The 18,671-nt window shown below is 42.6% G+C and overlaps 1 protein-coding gene across 12 annotated transcripts in view; it reads left to right on the forward strand.

Moving 5' to 3' along the window:
• Window positions 1-18,671, forward strand: part of TSPAN18 (tetraspanin 18) — a 133,792-nt gene that overhangs the window by 71,092 nt on the left and 44,029 nt on the right. For 9 of the 12 annotated variants that reach the window (XM_055796454.1, XM_005241890.3, XM_055796442.1 and 6 more), the window contains one exon: window positions 1,823-1,946. The exons of the other annotated variants lie outside the window; for them this stretch is intronic. The gene's annotated coding sequence lies outside the window, so the exon portion shown is untranslated. The remainder of the gene's footprint in view (window positions 1-1,822; window positions 1,947-18,671) is intronic. 12 annotated transcript variants of the gene reach the window in all.

Consider the following 18,671-nt stretch of genomic DNA (forward strand, 5'->3'; position numbering starts at 1 on the left):
GGGTATATTCCTGTCAGGCAGCAGACACTTTGTCCTATGCAGAAGTAGATGGATATGTGCAATTTTTGCACGTGGGCACTTACACCGCTCAGGTACTTGCCCTTCCCTTTTAAAGAAACCAGAATGTGATCGATGTGCATGTATTTGAAATGTCAGGTTGTGCAGAGCAGGGAAGAGGCTTGTAAACAAACATCCACGGGGGGACACTCAACTGAAGGTGGAGTCCACTAGAGATGCGGGCAAGAGTTTCTTGCCCTGCTCACTAGACCGCACTGCTCCTCTAGTGCGTGTAAGATGAATGCCCAGGGTGCAGCACGCTCCTCTGTCTCAGGCTGAAGGTGTGGTGCTGCTGTGTCCCACAGAGCCCTCACCCTTGTCCTGGGGAAGTGTGAAATAGCACCTCTGTGGAGAGGGACTGGGGACTGCTGACAGAGGTCTGATACCCACATGCATGGCAGGAATTCCCTTTCGTGTGGTCTGGTGTGACATCAGCACTTCCCAGCTGGCTTATCAGTGGTTTTGTAATCTACTGGATTGACAAATAAATGCTACTTCAGCCCAGTATGGCTGTCTGCTCCAGAGAGCATGACAGTGAAGGGGAGCTTGAGATGTTTGGCTGCAGCCCCATTTCAGTCTCTTACAGGGCTGCTGGAGGGACTTGCTGCAAAAGCACCTTCTCTGCCAGCTTCTCATGACCCTGGAGGAGCTGCTAAGTGCTTTAGTGCAGGGGGAACATGGATGCTCCCTGGTGCTGCACATGGACAGTTGGCCTTGGCTTTGGGCTCCTGGAGGGACTGGGCAAGGTGGAGCGTTGGGGTCTTAAAAAAGAGTGAAGAAGCAAGGTAGACTGGGGAGGAGAGAAGTAATACTATCAAATGGATTTGTGTGGCGCCAGCTTCATATCTGAATTGGAGCTGTCAGGGAGAATGAGATCCAGACTCTGTGCTGTTCTCCAGAGAGAAGCCGTTACAGAGCGATTGCTCTGTTAAGTGCTGGCTCCACCTCTGTGCCCCAGGTTTGGCTGACTTTTGCAAGGAGAAAACCAACAAGATCTGGCATGATCCTTTCTCCTTTCCGACTGGCTTTTCCTGCCTTTCTGCACACTTTGATTTACTTTCTTTCCCTTGTTTATTGTTTTTATCACCTGAGCATCTCCCACTGAATGCTTCTCCTGGCTCTGTTGGGATCTTCAGCCCACCCTTACCTGCCTCTCAGCTCCATCACCTTGCCCTGTTTTTCCTCCTCAATCTTTTCTGGCTCCCTCCTTTCAGCATACAGTTGTACTCTAACATCTACCCAGTAAGTGAACATGTGTGTGCGTGTATTTGTTGCATCCAGTACAGGAAGGCATGGGGTGAATGTCTTAAACATTTAACTACCTTTGATTTTTCATGTACTGCTCCATCCTCTGTTCTGGGACTTGCCTTTGGGGGAGTCACAGCATCTCTTGCTGGTGTTCTTGTCCTCTTCTGTTTCCCTGGTGACTTTCCCTGGCTGCATAGGGGAGCAGGAGGGGAAGATGCAGAGTGACTCTGTGGCTCCTTTCTTATTCTGCTGGAAATAGTCCTGTCCTCCTCCTACCTTCTGGTCAGAGCCCTTTTCTGGCCAGTCTAAATGGACTGGAAGATAAGGAGGAGGATTTGGCCTTCAGTTCAGCCTGCCAGGGTCTTCAGGGACACTGCCAGGTGTTTTCCCTCACCTCCTTGAGAAGGAGCTGCTCTTTACTTAAGTAGGAAGAAGTAATTAAAGCAAGGTCATGGTCCTCTCCTCAGACCCAGTACAGAGGTACGAGTCAGGTATTTTTCATTGCTGTTTCTGACAGGTTGACCAGCCTGGATCACGGTGCTAGGGACCTGAAGCAAGGATCCTGACTGATGTTTAGTACGACCTGACTTCTTGAGAACAAGTATTTCTCTGAAGGCCTGTCCCCTCAAAGCAGCACGCAGGTAAGGCAGACGGTGCTCCTAATGCTCAGGCTCAGCTGCTGCTGGGCTCAGGGCATGCCGCAGTGGGCTGAGCAGAGGATTTTTTCAATTCATTTGGCTCAAGGGGGGCTTTGTTGCCTCTGCCTGCAATGAAAGGGTGAAACCTTGTATTGTATTTTCGGCACAGGGAATGTTTTCCAGCAAAAATGTACTTTTGGAGGGTCAAGACTGTTCATGTGATTGAGATAAATATAGGCTAAAAGTGTGGGAGGAGTATGCTGAAAGAAGAAAAACGTTACATGTGATGTATTAATAAAACAATACTTAAACCTCGTGTTCTAAAATAATTTTATATTGAAAATTACCTTAATTTAAACAAATTTTTTGAAGAAAAGGAATAAAGTAGTATTTGTTAGGGGGAAGGGATTAAGTAAGAAATTAATTTAATCATTTAGTTTTCAACTGGACAAGATGTTTCAGGTCATCCAAAAGTGGAAAAAAACCAAAAACCAACAAACAGAAAAGCCTTGCAGTTCTAATTGCTATGCCTCATGGAAACCAGATCTAGAAAAGATGAGGCCCTTTAGTCCAAACCCTTAATCCCTTACTAGTATGTAACATCGTTCCCAGCAGCTTCTACCAGTCCTGTTTTAAATGACGGGATTTTCCCTTGTCCCCTTGGGATACTATTGCACGGTCTAATAGAATTAATCTGCTTACTTCTTTTTCAACCCCTGACCACTGCAGATGCAATTAGTAGTAGGCGATGGGAGGATTCTGTTTCCTATGCTGTATTATGAAGGCTTAGGGCTGCATTGTGTTAAACCAGACATCAGTTGCAAGCATGTATGCATGAGTGTGGCTTATCTGTCAGTACTCATTACAGCCCCATAAGCATCTCTGAACTTTCTACAGTCCTAATTCAGGATCTGATAAGGCACAGACTAATGTATTTGAATGCCTGTGAGAAAGATAGCATGATTAGAAACTGAAGTGAAATGCAAAGGTACATGCTGTTTGTGCTAGAGTCTCTCAGAGGCAATTTACTTTCTGCAGCATTCTCTGGCCTCATTTTTGCTTTTTTTTTTTCAGACAGTTTGGTAGGAACTGTATGAAGTAGCTTTTTGCTGTGCATGGTGCTGCTGGAGGTACCACTGCACCTTTCCATCTGTGAATTTCAGGCTTGTCTTAGATGAATGTTATGGGCTTCTGCTGATGTCTGCTGATGTTTACTGGAAGGCTCCAGTCAAATAACCAGTTGAATATAAAGACAAAAAAAAAAAAATGGAGCAGGAAAATCATATCTGGTCTCAAACTGTGCCAGAGGAGGTTTAGATCTTCACTGAAAGGGTGGTCAAGCATTGGAACAGGCTGTCCAGGGAGGTGGTGGAGTCACCATCATTGGAAACATTCAAAAAACAGGTAGATGCAACGCTTACGGATGTGGTTTGGAGGTGGACTTGGCAGTCCTGGGTTAACAGTTAGACTTTATGATCTCAAAGGTCTTTTCCAACCTAAATGATTTTATCAGTCTATGATTATTTAGTGTGTCTCCACTTAACACAGTACAGCTTCCTTCTGTTTTGCTCCTCGAATTTGGAACAGTTTTGGTAATGAGAACTGTTAATCGGTTTCTAAAACACATGGATGGAGTTTCAACCTGTTTGTACCTGGAGACTACAGCAACAGCTGTTTTTTAAAGACTCTTTGTATTGACACTTGGATTTATCCATTTCCAAAATGAATTAAAAAATGCTTCCTAATACAGAAAGTGACTACAGTATAATTGCTGTTGGATTTTTGAATGAGACCGCAATGTGAAGTGGGGCCAGGAATCCTGAAAAACTGCATGTGCCAGCCTTCCACATGGGCCACGTCTGATGGCACTAAAGGAGAAGGTTATAACCCTGTTCCTCCTCCCTCCCAGTAAATCCCTGACTCTAACATGCCATAGCTTTCCCGGAGCATTTCGTCAAATAGAAAGCCTAAATGTAAACCTAGCCACTGGTCCAGTGTTCTATTATCAAGATAAGTTAATTAAGCATATTAAAATTGACTAGATTGCCTGTGTTTTTCAGATCAGAATTTCTTAAACGCTGATTGAGTTGCAAAGCTTTGATGTGTTCAATGAGTCTGGTGCTAATTTGCCCATTGTTTTTAATTGGTTGAAATTCTTTTCTAGCATGGTGCCTGGCTGCTTCATGTGGGTTTGTAGGGTACTTTAAAGGATGGGGAGGTGGTGACTGAAGCAAGGTGTAATGATCTGTAGCACTTGAGATCATCTGCAGCTTATGTTCCCTGTCCCTGCTTTGCCAGTCAAGCTTTATTCCAGTGGAAGTGTCAGTAAACCCAAGGCAGATGGGTATGTTTCTCCTCTGTTTTATCCTTTTCCCTGGAAGCTGGTCTTGCTTTTGGCTTGCTTTTTTTTTTTTTTTTGTCCTTTCAAAAGCTGCATTTTTCAAGCAGAGAGCTATTGACCCCTTTCAGTGCAGTCACAAAGAAATCCAAGATGAAATGGAGGCTGAGGGCCTGCAGGGAATGAATGAATATATATATATATGTATATACACACACACACATATATATATATTCTTCCACCCCCCCCCTCCACCCCCCCCCCCCAAGTCATCTTCTTACTGCATCCCCTGCCAGTCTGGCTATTGTTTGAGACTCCACATGGGATACTAGTTGCCATATTAGGAAAATGGCATCATCCTACATTCTTTCAAAAAATTGATTTTTTACAGTTGCCTTTTTTTTCCTTGCTGAAAATTGTTTTGGCTTTTGTGGAAGCTCTAGGCAAAAGGAGGGTGGTAGCCTATGGTATGCATGTATACAGTCTTGGTCTGTGCAAAAGAATTTGCTCTGGCTCTTTTGCTACGGTTTAGGTGATTAGGCAAAGCAGCAATAGCAAATGAGGTTCAGCTACTGTGATAGGAGCAGAGGATGTTGATCTGCATTTTCCCACATCTTGAACTCAGTAATAATCCTCCTCGCCTTTTGTTTTTTCTTGCTTAAGTAGATGCTCAGGCAGTGGTGCAGAGGCATGGAATTACAGAAACATAGAATCATTTAGGTTGGAAAAGACCTTCAAGATTATCACATCCAACTGTTAACCCAGGACTGCCAAGTCCATCACTAAATCATGTCCCTAAGCACCGCATCTACACATTTTGAACTCTTCCAGGGATGGTGATTTCACCACCTCCCTGGGCAGCCTGTTCCAACGTTCAGTGAATAAATCTTTCCTAAAGAACAGTGTGCCCCTCTGTGTTGCTCTTCATTCACAACCTACCATTTAATCAGTGTATGCCTCCAGTCCTGATGCAAGGACACTTGGACTCTTACAGGGGGATCCTGCCTTTTGCTCCCAAGGTGCTCCCCTCCAAATTGTCCCCGTTTCAGTGCTTGAAAGTTTTAGGTGAAAATCTCCACCAGAATTTTATGATTTGTGGTTGAGAACTGGGACAAAAACAGTACTGCTGAACTGGGGCTTCTGTTCCTCCCCATTGCCTGAAGACGTGGTTTGTGAAATGGCACTAATCCTCATTTTGCTGTGTTAGATGAGGACATGGAGCTGCACAAACCTGAACCTCCTGCTCCCCTTTTGTGCTTTGTTCATTCCTGCTGATGTGCTGAGTGATGTGCACCAGTTTGGGCTACCAGCTTCCTCTGCTCTGCTTGATGTCCAAGTCCACTGCTGGGGATGACCATAGCTCCATTATCCCCAAAGGCAGCTGTAACATTTGAGCCTGTAGGAAGCAAGGCTGCATGCAGCGATACTTTAGAGGCTGAGATGCTTCTGCAGGCAGCGGGCTTGGGTCAGAACATGCGCCAGCTCAGGAAAAGGACTGAAAATGTCCCTGAGGTTTCATTTTTGTTTTGTGTTGCAGCCATCACTTGATGAACAGAAACTGCCCACTTCTTGGAAATAAGTCTGAACTCCAAAGAAATCCACTCAGTGACTTGTGCAAAGGAACAGCCGGAGCAACATGAGCATAAATAAGGCTCAATCTCCTGGCTCCAGAAAGCAGAGGCAGAGTCTAGAGTGGGAAAAGCATAGGTCTGGGAGCTGGGAACACAGCCAGCTCTTGGAGGGGAGTGAGTGTCTGCTTGTGTGTGTGCACGTAAGAGTTGGGCACTCTGGTATCAGTAATTGGGATACAGTCTTCAGTGACGCTCCCTATGCTTGCCGTCGCTTCTGACTCCCTGTGATACCCTGTCGATTCCTATAAAAATCTGTTCGGTGACTGGTAGTGTTGCAGAGTTCTTAAAAATAAAAGCAGACAAAACCCCACTCCTTAGAAATAGCAGCAACAAATTTTTGGGTTCATTTGCCACAGTCATGTCATAACACTCAATCTCTGTTATGCTGAGGTGTGATCATGGGAGTATAAACAAGGAGAATACTTTCTATGAACATTATTTTTTTCAGAAAAGTAATGGTTTGATATTGTTATTATTATTATACCTGTGTATGCATTGGCAATACACGCTTTTTGCTTTTCAACATGTTGAGTAATTGGACAACTTGTAAAGAAATTGCAGTTTTGTGAAAATGGAGTAAGGGCTTTTTAAAGGCTCAGTATTTTTTGTAAAAGCCTGGAAATGGAGTCTGCATTGACCAAAGGAAGCAGATATCATATTGAGAAAGTTCTAGTTTTCTTTAATTTTTCTTTAGGCTATGAGTTAAATTGTTTGAAGAAGCTGTGCTACTCTTGCATCTCTTCAAAATGAGTCTCCAAGAGAATCTTCCGGTACAATAAACTGTGCTTATACTAGAGATACAATTGTGGAAGCCTCCTGGGCTTTACTGAGATGCTTGAGTTTGTATCAGTATGGCAGGGGAATGTCCTTATGTAGCTTTTGCTTCATGAAAGGTGATTTGGTGCCTCCCAAATGCTGTCTGCTGTGGTATTAAGAGGAGGTATCACTCACAGCAGGCAGTGTGAGACACGATGCCCCATGTGCTTGGTTCTCAAATTACTAGTGAAGCGGCTAATGACTGTTGACATGTACATGGCTGTTGTTGGACATCTGAGTTAACATTGTGCAGATAAATGGGACGCTCCTCACCTCAGCTATTGTTTCAAGCTCTCTGCAAACTCCTACGCATCGCGTCCTGGTTACAGTCTGCTTGCATTTATAACTGGCCTGATAACTGTCATGGCCAACAACGATATGTGTGTTGTATGCGTGCTTATAAGTGAAAGACAAGCGTAAAGGGTGAGTGTCAGGTCAGCGATGCATCCAGAGGTACTGGGAACATGGTCACATTGCCCCTTTCAGTCTTGCTCCAAGCGTGCCTGGCCAGCTGCGAGCCTCTGGCCCTGAGAAGCACTGCTTGGGACCTTGGCTGCGGCAGCAGGAGGTTTCAGCTCTTAATTTCTGCTGTTGAAGGTGCTGTAAGGTAACAAAAGTGTCAGGCTGTAAGTGGCTGCTGACAATGTGGCACGTGTTTACCACTTCTGTCTCTTAAGGGTCTAGAGGTGACACAAATAGCCAGAGGGCTCCAGCGTCTACAGCTGACTCTGCCAGAGGCTGACTGACCTTCTTTCGGAGAGGTATTGCCCCAGAGACTTGGAGCTGGGGCTTCTGATGTTAACCGTGAGGACCGGTTTTGGCTGTGTGCGTTTTCCTATGGAGTCGGGAGCTCGTGTGACTTGTAAATGATAATGAAGGAGGAGGAAACAAACTGTCATTAGAAAAATATATCTGTTAGTTCCTGTCACGGAGTTCTAATGCCAGTGGTAATTTAAATCTTTTTTTGACTGACTATATCATGCGTAAAGTGCTTTGTCAAGGGAAAATGGGGTTTACCTGATTTGACAGGGCAGGAAAGCAAATCTGCCTTTCATCGCTGTGCTTAGCCTTGGGTGGAGCAGCTGAGATACGGTATCACTCAGAATGGCAGCAAAGGCTTTGCATCGCTTATTGTGAGACCTACAGAAGTACATTTGCTTTTGATTTGTGAATTTTAAAAAATATTGAGTGAAGCTGGGGACTTAGTTTAAGAGCTGCCAGAGCTATTCTCTCACTGTAGAGATTTCTGGGGAAGCAGATGTATGAGGGGTATATGTGTGTGTATGTGAAGCTTTTTTTCCTTGAAGCTTATGAGTAAAAGCTGGGATCAGTGAAAGGCGATAACTGTTAAAATCAGTAATAAGGAATAGTATTACCCTATAAGTAGTGAAGTGGGTTTGGAGAGTTTTGCATTCAATTACTAGCTCTGTGCCTAGCCTGCATTTTGACAGCGTGAAGTAGCTTGATTCCTGTCTGCCTGCCTTCCCCATCTGTATGAGGACAGTAATACAGCTGGTAAGTTTTGTCTTGTAGAAAAAGGTGACAGAAGTATTTTATTTTGTGTAGAAACCGTCTTTTGTAGAAACTTTGCATTCCTTTTCAGGGAAACCTGAAGATGAAGAAGTTTTCATTCTGGAGGGTTTAGCTTTTTTTTTTTTTTTTCTCCTCCTATTGCTCCTCCTTTCTGTGATAAAGCACAAATGGGGAAGGGAAGAAAAAAAGGAAAGAGGTAATCCAGAAATTAGGTTCATGTAAAAAACTGCCCATCAAAAAATGTCAGTACGTCTTGAATTAAAAAAATAAGTTGAAAAACACTTGAATTTTAAACTTGCAGAATATAAGAAGGGTTATTATTACTCTTGAATGCCCTGACCTTTTTTTAAAAGCTGAGATTTCTTGCTTGTATTGCTGTGTTTATTTAATGCAAAATCTTGAGAGCTCTTTTGCTTGAGAGTAGCTTACATGTAGGTCAGCTCCTGGACAGGCTTGTGGACAGTGAAGATCATGATAATCTAATGGCTGATTTGTCCTTTGTGAAATGACTCATTCTCCAGTTAGCTTCTAGTGGATGTGAGGTGCATCCTTGGCAGACAGTACATTTGTTGACAGTACTGGTAGATAAGAAACTAGGGATTGAACAGCCTTGGACATGCTTGTGCTGGACACTTGGTGCTGTGTGGCAGGAACTGTAAGGTAGACATAACGTTTTGTGACGAGATGACATGAGGGTTATAATGGCAGGGCTCTGCCTGTATTTTAGCTTCAGTGTCCAGCTCGTGGAAGTCTTGAGCTGACCAGCACTGTCTGCAGCTGTTACTTTTCTGGAAAAGTGAAGCACAGCACATGTGTGAGTGGACCAGCCTCCCTAGCAGCATGTGCAAAAATAAATAAATTCCAAAGAAGTATGTTTAAGCAACATAAACTTCCTTTTTTAGTAATTTGTGGAAGGTTTATTTTCAAATCCCCAACACTCACCAGGTGCTAATTTTCAGATGGACTGTAGCGCTGGCTGGAAGTTTTAAAGTATGTTGGAGCTGTAACAGGCTCAGTCACTGCCTGCTGCATGGCACGAGCCAGCCCCTCAGCTCAGGAGGGCAGGAGGGAGCTTTTCCTGGGAACTGGCTCTCTGTAATTGCCATCTCAAACTGTTTCTGGCAGCTTTCCCTGGTGACTGTTGATGGCAGGATATTAGTTTACAGCTACCTGACCCACTGGTTTCCCCTTGTTCTGCAGTAGGGGTGTTTATTTGGCTTGGCCATTTCTGCCTGCTGTCAGGGTAGCCCTTGCTGATGCTAGAGACAGGCAGACAGACACCCAGTGCAATACAGATGACATGTATGTTGAGGTAGAATTTGTCAGTTACTCTTCAGACTGAGCTGGACCATTCATGACCTTTGTGGCTGCAAAGTACATCCAAGAATACATTCCAAGGAGGCTAAAAATAATATCCTAATTTTTAATTTATTTCTCCCACAAGTATTCAGTCAACAAGATGGAAAGCAATCAGTTTGTCCTTTTTTTCCCATGCTTAAGTGTTCAGATCTCACAATGAAGTTATAAGTTTATCGCAAGTTATTGGCTTGTTAGTTGAGTTGGCTTAGTGTATAGATCACGTTACTGGAAAGTGGGATCACTTGCCAGAACTGCCTTTGTGTTTCCATTTCCCTTTCCATCTCCCAATTTTGCATGTTATCTGGTAGCAGCACTGAAGGCCAAACTCTCACTGAACTGATTGGAACCAGGAGTTGGCATTCCACTATTCCATCTCCTTCTGCCAAAATCCAGTGTTCAAAATAAAGACTGTACGTTCAGGCTATTTACGTGAATACAATTTATGGTCATTTAAAATACCTGAAGATCAGTACAGCAAAGCTCTGATCCTCCTAGTGACTCAGTATGACCACACAGTGGTTGAAGTTGAGTATACTCAACAAGTTTTCTTAGGAAAAGTGGGTAAGTGATGGTGGCTTTTAAAAAGGAGTAACGAAATTTTTGTTGTTGTTGTTATTTTGTGGGTTTTTTAAGATACAGTTAGATATGACTCATTTGGAAAACTTCAGACTAGCTAGACGTAAGTGTAAACTGGAATCTAGACGTTTAGGACTAGCAATATAAATCCCTAGGGGTACTCAGTAGTCCTGAGTATTAGGTGTACAAAGCTAAAAGTGCTGCCTTAGCTGCTTGAGATCTTGGTCTTTTGCTATATGTTTTTTATATTGACCAAGAGTAATCGTAATTGATGGAAAGTGTAGTGACCTGATGTTTCTTCTCCTAGGGATAGAAAATCAGCTGTGTGTATCAAGTCTGTGAATCACATCTCTGTGCTAGATCATTTATACAAAAGGCAGAAATTACACAAACCTTTTTCCAAAATCTTGACAGAGACCATAAATCTTCATAAATTCAAGTTGAAATTAAGCAAATAGTTTCAGTCAAAAAAAGGGTTACATATGTATTTGTAAACATCAAAATATTTACAGATTTTTTAATTAAACATGTTTTTTAGAAACGCCAAAGTTGATGATTTCAACATTTAAAAATGAAAACCACATTTTCCTATTAAAAATTGATCCAAACATTTTATAAAAAGAGGTCTTGGTTTGTTTGGTGTGGTGTTTTAGGGGAGGGTGTTGTGGTTTGTTTTGGTTTGGGTTTTTTTAGTTAGAAAATAGAAAAGAATAAAGTTTCATCTTAGATTGAACAAAACTTTGGAGAGCTGATGTGAAGAAATACCTTTGTATTGTTTTGTTTCAGAAGAAAAATCTTCCAGTTCAAACTGAAGCAATTCCTCTGCTTTTTTTTTTTTGTTGTTGGTTTGGTTTGGTTTGTCACCCAAACAACAAAATCTGTTGATCATCTAGCTATGTTCTTTCTGATAATACTGATGCAGAGTAATTTTTCTTGGGTTTTGCTAATATAAAATTTGTTTGTGCCCCATCACTGGAGGAGTTTGTGGTTTGTCTGGCAGGAGAATGACCATTAGAGCATTACTCTTGCTTCTACCGAGTTGCTTTTGTCACTCGCAGTTGCAGGTAGCCTGCTTGCCATAGCTTTTCTTGCTCCTGTTTTCCCATCCACCTCTGAGCTACTGAATACTCTCAGCTGCAAGTCAAGGAATAAAGCATGGGTGCTCATAGTTATCATTAAATATTTTCTTTGCTAATTCTCTTATTGTATCCCAGTGACTTGCAGCTGAGGATTAAAATAACTGCCCTCAGCACCAGGGTGGGCTCTGTTTGAAACCTCCAAAGCATATTGGTTATATTTTGCCTCTCCTGCCTGTATCTCTCATATGATGCCTTCCCTAATGAGTAGCTTGCTTCTCCCGATCCCAGGTGATGCTATTACTGAGGAATTTTGGATGGATACCATTATACACATATCGGAGGTGCCCCCAGATTTGGGATTTGAGCTTTGATTTAAAGGGGAGGAGATGCAGGAAGGGAATGTTTTTAGTAAAGACCTAGGCTGTAGTACTCTGCAGAACTGTTTTAGATATGCTCATCAGGCAGGGAGGTCTGTGGGTTCAGTGGAGGGCTCAGCAAGCTTTTCAGATGTTTCCATGCACTGCTCAGGGCTGCTGTCCCAGGCACGTACTTCATTAATGCTTCTGGGAAAGGCATTCTGGGAATAATCAATCAGCATTGCTCTGGGTTTCTTCTCTATCAGAGCTGCTCTGTCATGTCTTGCAGTGCGGTTCATTTTGGTTTTAATTTCTGAATGAAGGATCGATTTGCACAGATTGTTGTAAAATTGGTGTAGTTGGCTGGGGAGTACACACTCTGTATGTAGGAACTGGCCTTCTGCTACTAGAGCTGCCCTTTGCAGCAGTAGTGGGAATTGGATGCTATGAATTAATCGCCTTGAGGACACCTGTATAATGCGCACATTGGCCAGTCCCTTCTGATGTTCCATGTCATTGCTCACAAAGGAGCAAAGGACTGTACTTCTTTTCCCCCAGAGTTCAACTGGAGGTGACACTATATTCCAGGGAGGTAGTTCTTTAACCTCTCTTAATGAGTAACTTTATACTGTGCAGTCTCCTACGACAACAGCTGTCACTACTAGAAGGAAAAGAAGCTCTTTGGCAAGGCAGCAAGGCTGTACAAATTGTTAAGAGAGGAGGGAAGGCACGGGCAGGGAGCTGAGGTTACAGCAGGAGGCATGAGCATTCCCAAGCTCCAAAGAGTGCTCCTGATTTTTGCATTTCATGCACCCCTAGGTAGTGTTTGTTTAATGTTTCTAGTCATGGTGAATGAAAGCAAAAAAATCCCAACTGGATAGTGTATCAGTACTGTGACAATGAGGAAGGTTAGGCTATCTGTTGTGTTTTCTGTAGAGCATTGTATCTTGAATAATGTTTATGGCTAAGATGCTCAAATGCTGACACAGCATCAAATAAGGTGGGAAAGGGCCATTGTGACATCTTTTTCAAACTAGACACAGGGCTTCTTTGAATTAGGTCTGGTTTGAATCAGAGCATCTTAATGCAGCAATTTGTCATACATTTATTTCTTCTGTTCATGGTCATTCTTCCCCATATATCTGCAATTGTATAATGTCCGTATGGCAGCTCCAACAATTGTCTGGGAGGCAGCTAGCACTACAGAAGCTCTGTGATTATAGTTCCAGTCCTCTGTCAGATAACTTTATCCTCTGCAGTTGTTTTGAATGCCAGTGGCCTGTAGATCATCGGTGAATTGAAGATGCTCAGGGACCAGGTTTGTGTGGTTTTTAGCTCTTGTCTGTAACTTTCTTAGTTCATGGTGTTCTTTGGTCTTCCCTCAAATACTGAACCTCACTAAAGTAAGACCATCCCAATCTCTGCCAACATCAGCTGTACAGGGGAGGGGAGTGGAACAGGGCATCATGAACAGGGAGGGGAGGGGAGTGGAACAGGGCACGTAAACCTGCCCAAAGCACCATGACTGAAATCTGAATGTCACTGAAGTTGGTAATACTCCCACTCCCCTCTTTGGCACTAGAAGTTTATCCCCTTACTGATGAAGAACCTCTTCCCTTTGTGAGTGTAAGATTTAATGGATTATTTGCTCTCAACTGACCTTTTCTGCTACAGACTGTCTTTGAAGCCTGGCGATGTGTGTGCATATCCATTAATCATGACACTGGTAGGCTGTGCCTGGCCAAAACACAGCTCCAGGAATTGCGACTGCTACCTATAGGTGGCTAGTAAGTTTGGAAATTTCCTGCAGTGGGAGGAGGTAGACCTAGGTGGGAGCATACACAGCTCTGAGAAATATAAGGAAGTCACAGTAAGTTTGGCCAGCTGTCCCCGGCGCCTTCCCAGTGAGCAGTTACAGGAAAACACACAGCCCAAGTAGATCTGGGAATGTGCTTTTGTTGTCAGCCAGTAGAGACGCTGCCTTACTCTCTGCCCTTATGCTTTACAATTAGAAAAGCTCCTTCTCTCAGGCACTCTGTGAAGGCCAGTGTGTGTGTGTGTGTGTGGGGGGTACCTGCCCCAGCCGGTCCCCCTGTGCATTGCAGAGGTTTGCAGAGCCTCAGCGATGCCCGTTGCCTGGATACAGGGCAGCCCTGCATCCCAGTCCCCCACCCAAAGCAGGGGGCTGCGGGGGGAGAGCTGGGGGAATTAAGCCCTGTAGGCTCGGAGGCAGGAGCTTTTAGTCCAACTGATGCAGCTTGTAAGCTCAGAGTTTCCTTTTACTTTGCTGTTATTATTATTATTTATCATTATTATTGATAGGAGAAAAGTGCAACCCAGCTGCTCAGCGCAGAGATCTGAGGGCTCCTGCAGGGTGAAGCGCTTCATGCCACTTAGAAAACCAGCCATTGTGCTGTCTCTTGAATAAGCATTTTATTTCACATGCTTGTTCTGAGCCTCCTGCTGTTGCTCACACTACAACTGCTGACAAGTAGCCATCCTGGCAACATGACATCAGAGCCTGTAAGCTGCCTTCCCCCTGGCTAAGACCCTGGGAGAACAATATGAAGAAGGCTGTTGAATATTTAAAATAAAGTATTTCCTCTTAAACATGAAAATGCTCTTTGCGCTTCATATACATCACTGCTTGGTGACAGTGATTGCCCAAGTCATGCATTATTCCTGTGCTCAGATAGGACAACACTAACAGTACTACAAGAACTTTCTCCTCTCTCCTTTGCTGAGCACATGGAAGATCATTAGTTGGACGCCCTGTTGATTGGACATGTGTAAATGTCTATGAACTTTACAAACTAGGATCAGTTAAAAGGAATTGTTAAGTTCAGTTACTTTAAATTTGAATAGTTCCTATTGTAATGCTATGGGTTTTGCTGTATATGCCAATGACTGTGCCGTTTCAAACAGTGCTTGGGAACAGTGTCAGTAGCATTAGTAAAATAATGGTAATTAAACTTGAGATTGAGATAGGATGCAAGATCTCTAATAATGAGCCAGGATCCTCTTGTTCAAAGCTCTGTACATTTGCATGACAGAAATACTATCTGATCCAAGAACGTGTACACTCAACTAATATAAGATAAGAAAACAAATGAGTATAATGCAGTGAGGGAGAAATTAACACCGAGGCACCTTTCCACTGACCGTACTAGGTGCAGAGTTTGCTTTTAAATAAGTTCCATGTTGTGTTTCTAAAAACACATTATCATAACCTCCGTGATATGGAGCTCAATGATGGACCAAGTTTGTTCTACATGAAGATTGGCTCATCTTCGTTGCTGAAGGAGGTCAGCACCGAACTTTTAGCTAATATTAGAAACAAAACTGTTGGAAGACTGAAAACCTGGAGGGTTTCAAGACAGACAGTAGAGAAACTTGGAGCAATTTTTCCTAGGTCTTTAGAAAATACTATTTATGAAGGTCTTTGCATCTCTGCAGAATGAGTGCAAAGCGATCGATGGCACAAGCGTATTGTTCTGATGTTGTAGTTCACACCTTTGTATTCCTATTTACACATGTATGAAGAACGGCAGAGGATGAAAGATGCAGCTCAGTGAGACTCCTTGTGAGGTGACTGTTGAAAGGCCAGGCTGAGGGTTAGAATCTGCTTTGTCTTGGCTCTGTGTGTCTATAAATATACATACATATATATGTATGAAAATATGCACACAAAGCCACTGATTGTCACCAAATAGCACTATTCACAGAAGCTTAGTATCTGCTGTAAGCAGAAAGGACAAGCCCTTCTCTTTCCTAATGAAGGCGAAGTTAGATCTAAAATTGCTATAGACTGGTACAGGGTTTTTGTCATAAAACCTGTTTATTCCTCTCTTGTCCCTATCTCCATAAAAAAGCTTTGCTAGGTGTTTTACCAGCTCATTTGTTGAGGTAAACCAAGTACACGCTAACTAGGGGTGTCAACAAAATGCTGTTTTGATCAGATTTTAGTATTAATATGCCTCTGACCTGTTGGGTTAAGCACTGTACACCATATAAATTTTTCTGTTTAAAAGTCAAAACATATGACTTTCTCTGCCCTGATTCTGCTCCCCCGCCCAGTATAGACAGCAGGCAAAAGGAGGCTGTATAGTTTCTGGAGTGAAAAAGTAGATGGGAGGAGTGAGTGTGCATTCTGGTTCCTGCTGAAATGAAGAGCAGAGTAACATTTTTGGGAACTATATTAGCATGAAGGAGCTTTAAAAGACAGTGACCAGAATGGACATTGAGATTCTTACCTCTGTAGAGAGATCTGCATGAATGTCAAGGCTGGGCTGAAGATCAGCTTTGTTGAGAGCAGGAAAATCATCACTACTCAACTGCCTCTTTGCTGGGAAAGAAACCTCATAGCTCGCAACATACAGAAAGACAAATAGTTGTGGAACTGCAACAAATTCTGGTTGAAACAACTGTTTGAAAGGGTTCTAAAGCAGAGTTAGCTATGCCACACCACTTCCTCTCCTATCCAGCCTATGTTAATAAGTGGTGTGATAGGAGTTGAATTGAACATGTGCAGTATTGAAACACTGGATTTAAAATATGAACCTGATTTTAAGTTTTGTTTCAAAGAACTGTTGGGAGGGTTTTTTCCACAGCATATATAACAGGTCGATCCAAAAGCTATAAAAAGCTTGAAGTCTGGTCTCAGATTTTTATTTAGTGAATCCATAGGTAAAGTATTCACTAAAGAGTTTAGCAGCGTGCTGAGCTGCAAATCCTTTGGGAAACTAGAAGTGTGAAACAGGCTAAAAGGCATTGCCAAAAAAGGCATAATTATTTTTGTGAGGTTAAACAATTAACCCCACTTTCTAGATTCAGCGCCATCCAAAATTCAAAACTTAAAACTAATGAAAGGGAAATGGTACAAGATCAGTGGACTGCTGTCTTTCCCTCCAGCTGTGGGACATCAGAGATGTATAAGTCTTTTTTTTTTTTCTGTGGGTTTATTGAAAAAGCTCTCTTATCTGAGTGATGTGGAAGGGATGGGATGTTGCAGCTGTGTTTGGGCATGACCTTAGTTCTTTCTGCTGGTCTTTCATGACATTGTAGAAGCTTCTTTTGCCCATTATTGATTTTTATTGTTGTTGTTTTGAAGCAATTTACCTGGAAAACATAAGGTCTTGGTTGCCTTCAGAGTGATTTATATGATGATGATGATGACGAGTTAATGTAGTGATGTCATATGCATACTTTTAGAGTTAACAGAATTACGTTTTTAAGTGAGTACAACAGTGTACCAGCCTATCAGAACCAAACCCACCCTCGTATCACTAATCAGATGAAAATGATTAGGAATAAATGCTAAATTTAGATTCAACTGTAATTTACAGGATTGCTTGTTTAAAGATGACCCAACAAAAGGAATCTTGGCTTTGAGGATCATCAGGAAAATTCTCTTTATATATTATGGCTACGTAGCAACCAACTCCAGAGATGAGTCGCTGGAAGTGACACATCTGATTTATTGGCCACTGCAGCTTTGAGGGTGTTTAGGATGTTTATAACAGGTGTTTGTTTTTTTTTATTTTAGAGAGAGAAAGAAAATACTTTGTGGCTTCTAGACGTGGATGACTTCTGTGCTTACTTTTGGTTCTTAAACTTTGCCAGCCTGTGCTGCTTAGTGTCACTTGCACTTTCCCTACAAAGGGATCTGAGGCTGGTCAGTAGGAGAGCCTGAGCGCAGTGCCCCACCGCTTGCCCCATTGCAGTGGGGCAGCAGCGGGACAGCACTGCAACAGGGCTTTGCCAGAGACAGGCAGGTAGATCTGGCAGGACAAAAAATTCTACCATTACCCTGGTGGGAATTTCTGAGCAAATAGTATTCATGCTCCCTGTAGATCTGTTTTCTGCTGTTTCTGGTATATCAGTAGGTCTGCAGCTGGTTTTGGTTCTGCCACTTAAAAATATGGCTGTATCAGTGCATTGCTATTAGAGACTATCTCTCAATGTTGGAGTACTCTGTGGAAGATGTTACAATATAGCTAGTTAGTGGAAGATGCTAGAATTCAGCTAGTTAGTGGAAGATGCTAAGATCTAGCTAGCTGTTTTATATACTGTTTGCCACAGTACTCTCTTTCATGCTAAGTTCACAAATGGTTTCCTAACCTGTATGCAGTGGAATTGCAAGTAGCCCATTGAGTAGTGACATAAGGAAAACACTGATGCCTTTCACTGAAAAACATTGCTTTCCAGACTGGAAAGACTAAGAACTTTAATCTGTGTAAAATGTTGCATCATCTTTAAGTTAGGAGCATGTGCAAAAGATGTGTTCTGCTTCATCTATCTCATGAAGCAGATGTCAGATTTTAAAATTTTAGTGAGATTCTCTTCTGTTGTGGTCCAAAAATCTAAACCCTGCCATAGTTTTAATTAAAGAAACAGGTAAAAAAGTTCTAGATTGCTATCACTACAAGATGCATTCTCCACGAACCACCTTGGTTTACCCTGGTGAAATTTTTAGGGCAATAGCCTAACAATTAGGTTGCTTGTGTTCCCTGGTGAGAACTGAGAAGACCAGGAATGTTGGCCCTAATCTTGTGTCTGAGGATAATGCCCCATCGACCATACTTCTGGCTAGTTAAAACTTTCTCTCTTGTTTTGATTAAAAGTTCCGTCCTGGATTCACAGAAATATTACAAAACATGCTTGTTTTTGAGTCTTACAATAGGATGAGGAACAATCCTTTGTCCCCAGACTGAAAGACATTCTCAGCTGACAGATTCAGGCTTCATCTGGAAGATGCAACCAACTCTCAGAAAGTCCATGATATTCCATCGTGCAGAACCATAGGAAATAGATGAGTAGTTCCCCCAGACTCAGCAGCTAGAAATGCTGTTCAGATAGTTGCTTTTTCAGAGGGTTAGAGTTCTATTCTGTGTAGTATCTGAGACTAAGCAGCTGTTCATGTATCAGTAGTTCATATATCAACAGCCCTAGATAAGCATAAGATTTCACTGTGCAGCATCCCACTTGCTCACAGTTTGTACTGGAAGGCAGTCTCTTTTTAGCTAAATAGAAAAGTAAAG

This window comes from Falco peregrinus, chromosome 1, assembly GCF_023634155.1.
Source record: "Falco peregrinus isolate bFalPer1 chromosome 1, bFalPer1.pri, whole genome shotgun sequence".
NCBI lineage: Eukaryota > Metazoa > Chordata > Aves > Falconiformes > Falconidae > Falco > Falco peregrinus.